The sequence below is a fragment of the Triticum aestivum genome, chromosome 2B (genome assembly GCF_018294505.1).
Source record: "Triticum aestivum cultivar Chinese Spring chromosome 2B, IWGSC CS RefSeq v2.1, whole genome shotgun sequence".
Taxonomy (NCBI): Eukaryota; Viridiplantae; Streptophyta; class Magnoliopsida; order Poales; family Poaceae; genus Triticum; species Triticum aestivum.
Window position 1 is genome coordinate 771,661,726 of NC_057798.1, and position 6,000 is coordinate 771,667,725.

Genomic DNA, 6,000 nt, shown 5'->3' on the forward strand with positions numbered 1-6,000 from the left:
GGAGGCACGGACGGTGTCGTGGCGTTGCCGGCGATCTTGGCGGCCAGAGGAAGAAGAAGAGGTCGGGGATGGCGCTCCGAGAGCCTTCCGGTCGCGTGGATCGGCGGAGACGGCATAGCGGTCGACCGCGGAGCTCGTGGACCGGTCGGACAGGCGAGGGGGAGGTGGTGGATGCGGCGGTGCTTGTCGGCGCGCTCCTGGGCGTCTCGGGAAAGAGGGGGAGAGGGGGAAATGGCCAGGGGAGAAGGTGGGATCAGCACGGGCCTCGTCCACGTCTCCTGGGCGCGGAGTTGGGAGGAAGGAGGCGTCAACACGGCGAAGCAGGAGGTGGCCGCTCGGGCGCGTGCGCTGGCTGCCAGTAGGCGCAAGGTTGAAGACAACCTTGCCCCTAGTGGGCTGGGCTGGCTCTTGGGCTGCTACTACAAGTATATGGCCCAGATAAGTCTCTCTTTCTCTTTTGTTTCTGTTTGCTATTTTATTTTTCTGTTTGGATCTAGTTTATAAGCCAAATCATTTGTTTAGCTTCTGAAAATTATTATGTGGCCTGATACAATATATTCAGAGCCACTCAAAAGTTTTCAGAATTATTGGAGTTATAAAAGTATTTATAGAAATTTATATCTCCAATTCAAATAAGTATTGATTTAATTCAAGACCAAAAATGTCCTGGAAAAATGTGGATCATCTCTCGTTAAGGTTTTCACCTTTTTCCATAAATCATGAACATTTTTAAGGGCATTTTGGGTTCATTGAAAATATTTTAGGTTGAACCTATTTGATTTCCTTTGATGCTAGGGTTTGAAACAATCCCCATTTCAAATTCCATGAAATTTAAACATGATGCATGGATGCAATGCCACTAGTTACAAGCAAACTCTAGGGCTGTGACAACTCACCCCACTAAACAAGAATCTCGTCCCGAGATTCAAGCGTAGGGTAAGATGAAGGGAAAACGCAAACTAACATAATCTTCACGATCCAGGTTGCACTTCATAAGGCGTTGATTTAATCACCATCTTTGTCTCGTCGTCTTGCTCTGAGAACTCCATCCAACATGACAACGAGAGGAGAAGGAAACTCTAGAAGGATCAATCTTCTCGAAGAACGAACAACTCAGTATCAACTCACGAGTGAGACATCAAAACATCTCGCGAGCTGAGACACGAACCAAACATCCAAAGGGATGGAGTGAAACAAATGACGAAGATTCACTAGGTAGGCAACAATTCCACACCTAAGAGGGTGGTGAACGGTTTTGAACGTAGCGAGGAGTTGAGTTGCCATGATACCATAACGGGGCACCTCAGGAAAAATGACTCATAGAATTATTACCTTAAGTGGAAAAAAGAATTACTTTTGATATAGAGATCATTGAGACTCTCTATACCAGCCTAAGGCAATTCTCGAGCGATCGTTTGGAGGAGTTCGGTAGAATGGCATACTCAAACTAGGATGGATGATGTGGACTACCTTGTTGGACCCATGGTAAGCCCACTTTCGTAGATGATCTTGGACAACAACTGCTGACAAAAACATCCCATGGAATTTTGCACGATGGTGGTGTAAGCTAGGAACAAAATGCAATTGTTGGGAATGTTCCAACCATCATATCTGCCTAAGATTCAGATCTGGTTGATGTCAGAATATTCCAGACTCATCCAGTCTAGAGAGAAATATGAAAATTTGCAACACAAATCGACGAGATGACGTTGCGAGATTCTCGGGAGATGAACTACGATAGCAAGCTCCAAAACATGAGCTGGTTCTGCTACATACCTGTGAACACACTGTCCTAGACAAGCATGCCCACATAGTAGTCTTATAATAAAACACTACCGAGTTCAGGAGGGAAACCATCAATGAGGATATCTGAGTCTTGTGCATGATCTAGAATTAACACAACAGACTCCTTTTCCTTGAGCAAATCAATCAGTGGCTTGAGGTGCTAGGGAATACATATGGAATGGAGGTTGCAAGTCTCCAAACCACAGAATACTTCGCACATATGCATGACTGACTTGGGATGATTCCATAGGAAGCAACATTGACTTTCTCGAATTCACGACGGCAACTTGCATCGAATGCACATGAATTATAGGGAGTCACTTCTTTCATCCAAACATAGGCTTCATGAACGGAACACGAAGACAATGCTTACAAAAGTTTCCAACACTAGCTTGATGTTCAACATGAATCATGGAGGAGATAAAGACGTTGTCGATTGGCCCAACAACAATTTATCAAGATTTCCATAAGATGGGGTTACATGGTTATGTAAACAAGATGATAGCAATGTAATGATGTATGCTTGAGGGATCAACCACGAGCAAGACAACATTACGAATATCGTTGGTACTGATTTGATTTGGTGATAGCCCATACTCAAATCAAAGTTTTGATAAGACAATAGGTCCAACAACTAATCACAGGGACCAATCGATGAAGATATCCTCTTTCTTCAACTAACACACAAACACAAGGATATCCCTTTGGAACGAACTAAGTTAGGCAAGCTTTTATCTTCCAACTCTCCAAGTTGTTGTTTAACTCAACCGACTAGTTCAGGGTATCCAACACAGAATCTTGAAGAATGGGTGGTTTGGAGGAAAACCAACATGATCACGAACTCAACATAGCGGTCAGGTGACAGCATGGTAATACTTCCGAGAAGATATTCGGAAAATCACGAACCACCGATATGTTACTAAGCTCGAGAACAATCTTGCTTTTCAGGACAAGACGATGTGATCAAGAGAGTGATGGATTGACACAATCCCATCTCATTGATCGAGGAGTGCACCAAGGAAAATGGACTAGGTAGCACAATCAATCTTAGACTGATGGTTCAATAACCAACACACTAAGAATAAGATTATTGTCCATTAACTACCAAGCAACGAAGTTGCTAGGAGTATTGATTTCACACATCACCGTTCACTGGTCAGCATTCCGGTTACAACTAACACGGAGACCGAGGAATGAATAATGATGGCGAGAAGTATCACTGTATCAAGAGTTCATAGGATGGTGTGCAATTCCCATGATATTCTTGATATAAAGATGGTAATATTCCAGGGTAGAACAGAACAAAAGCTGGATTGGCATTTTGATCTGCGGAGTACAACCGCTTTGACCCAATCCTTAGATATGGATGAGGTACTGGAGTTTATTTCTCCTAGTCATTCCGTAATAAAACTAGGACAATGCCCATGCGTTGCAACGGGATATAAATATTCTAATACAATAGGTAATTGTCCGTGCATTACAATGGTGCATACATATCTTAGTGGTTTAACTTCAATCGCGCCAAACTTGTACCTTTAGGATCCTTTTGCACATCAGACGATAATGTAGATTTTTTTTATAGTCTTCTTCCTTCACAAACTACCGTAAAATCTTTGCCTTTTCAATCCAAGCTCGACATGCCCGTCAATGTGGCATCCGGCTCATAATCCGGCACAAACTTAAATGTAAAATAAATAAATAAATAAACATTTGCTCAGTCAACCTCGTCCATTGATCTAAGCGGCTAAACCCACATAAAATGCACATCAACATCAATTCAACCGCTCGCTTCCTAGCAGTGTCATGCAACCATAGGATGTTGGCTCCATTCTTACTACAATTATCTCTATGTTGCTACCAAATATATTACGTAAGATCTTTATATGTAGTCTAAGAAGCATGTGCATTATTACAACTTACAAAACAATATAATATGACTATGTATTTCCTCTCTTGTCTCTTATTTCTTCTCCTCCCACCCAGTTCATTTTTTTAATTATTTGTTATCAATTTTCTTATCAAGATTCTGAATAAAGAATTTTTTTAAATGCTCACATAAAAAATAAATATGGAGAAAACCGATTATTTAGACTGGCGAAGCAAATTAAAAGATGAGATAATAGCTTGATAAAAATATTTGCAGATCCACTACTGTGACTGCTTGGATCACTGTTTGAGTACACTGCCCCAATGGGCTGTTGTTCACTGGAGCACAGTTCAACACTTGCAGTGCACTTGAAGCTGCCAAATGGATATTATCAGAAAGCATGCACGAGTAGCCAAAGCTGATGATAAATGAAATGAATAATAATATAGAACAGTTATGATGCCGTTGGTACAACTTCCAAACAATCCTCAAATTTGAAGTCTGAAATCATGAAATAAAGCCATGAAAGAATATATAAACTGCAGTAGGTAGACAAATTATCATCGGTCTAGTTATGCATGCATGCGATGCTGGATTATGTAGAGATTGAAATTTGTACTGAAGCTTCCTATTCTAGTAGTACCAACTATTCCTCACCCACAGACATGGAGATCGTTGGTGTGACCAGAGACGTCCCTCACGGTGGACGGCAGTTCCAGCCTCGCAGGTCACCTGCAGCTTCTTGGACCAACCAAATGCACTCCTTCTCTATCTTCCTCACCACACCACCACCTCCACACTCTGCATCTCACGTTCCTCCCGGCCACTTGAGCTTCCTCCACTTTCGACTTCCGAGCATCTTTGCCGCCGCCTCGGCTACTCCCAATAGCGAGCGTCCCTCTGCCCCCTCCACTTCCACCACGGAGTCCCGCTGCCCTGCTCCATTGACCCCGTCATCCCTGGTCATCGACATGCCGACGACCTCCGCAATGGCTCAACAAGCGACCGGATTCGCACGCGGCACAGAGTCGGGGACTCGCGTGGCAGGCCACGTAGTCAGCGGCGATGTGGCGTTCATCACGCGGCTGTGGGCATGGCGTGTAGCAGTGGATGCGGGCTGGTGTGGGCAGCGGTAGAGGGGCCTCCATAATGCTAGGGTTAGGGTTTTGGTTCGATTAAAGATGGGTTTGGTTTCTACACCCGAGGAGCGGGGGGAGGAGGAGATAAAGGAGCACTGATGACGCCGTGGAAACCTTCCCGGAATGATCGGTGCCGGTGGGGGCGGCTGGCGGCGCTAGGGTTAGGACCGACTGCGGGTGAGGTCCCAGAAAGAGGGCGAGAGGAATCGGGGACGAGCGAGACGTCGTTTTTTTAAGATCCGCGAAAGAGGGACGAGCCAGACGTGTGAATCAATGGCCCCGTGCATGACTTTGGCTTGGGCCTTGTTGGGCTTGCGTATGCTGGCCACACGGATGAATGACGACTTAACGCGCGGGCGAGCGAAGGTCAGACGAAGATCGCGAGCGACGTAAGAGGGGAGACGGAACCTTACGGTTCTTTTAGGTAGTAGAGATGGCTTGGCGGACCATAAGAATAATACACATCGATAACACGAATGCACAACTACTCCTGACTATCAATTGATAGACAATGGTCGGAATACAAATGAAGAGGGACAACCCAAAAGAACATATGATTTTCTGAGTTGTGGATGCATGGATTGCATATCGAACGAAGTTCAACAGGTTTCTTCTGGATAACCCATGCATGAAGGTAGAATTGGCAGAGTCACAATTATGAATGGAGAACTCCTCAAGAGTACTCTGATTGTGATCTTTTGATTCAAAAGAACTTCTGCCATATTGGTTCATGGTATTGGAAGAAGGATTTACCACGGACCTCGAGGACTATCGCAAAGGTTACTAATATCCTAAAGGAATTAGCAAACACTATCAACATGAAGTAAGTAGGGTGAATCTTGGGCTCAAGAACCCAGAAATAGAATGCCTACTAACTAAATGACATCACGGGATGCTTTCGAGAATGGTGGCCAGAATTATCACACTGGGGATATAAAGCATTGCTAGATTAGTGGGTGGTTCTCTAGGATGCCTAGGATCATAATACTAGCTCCAACATATATGTCAAGGCAATGGAGTACCTTAACAGACCGTTTAGTGTGCTTAATCCGGCCCAAAAGGACATCAGAAACGGGAAGACGGGATTTGCAAATGCATCAGACTATTTAGAAACCTGGGATGACTCGGACAGCATAACGAATGTAAATGCTCAAAAAGATTTTGAGACATTCTGCAAAAATGGTGGCATAACCACTCAACATCATAATA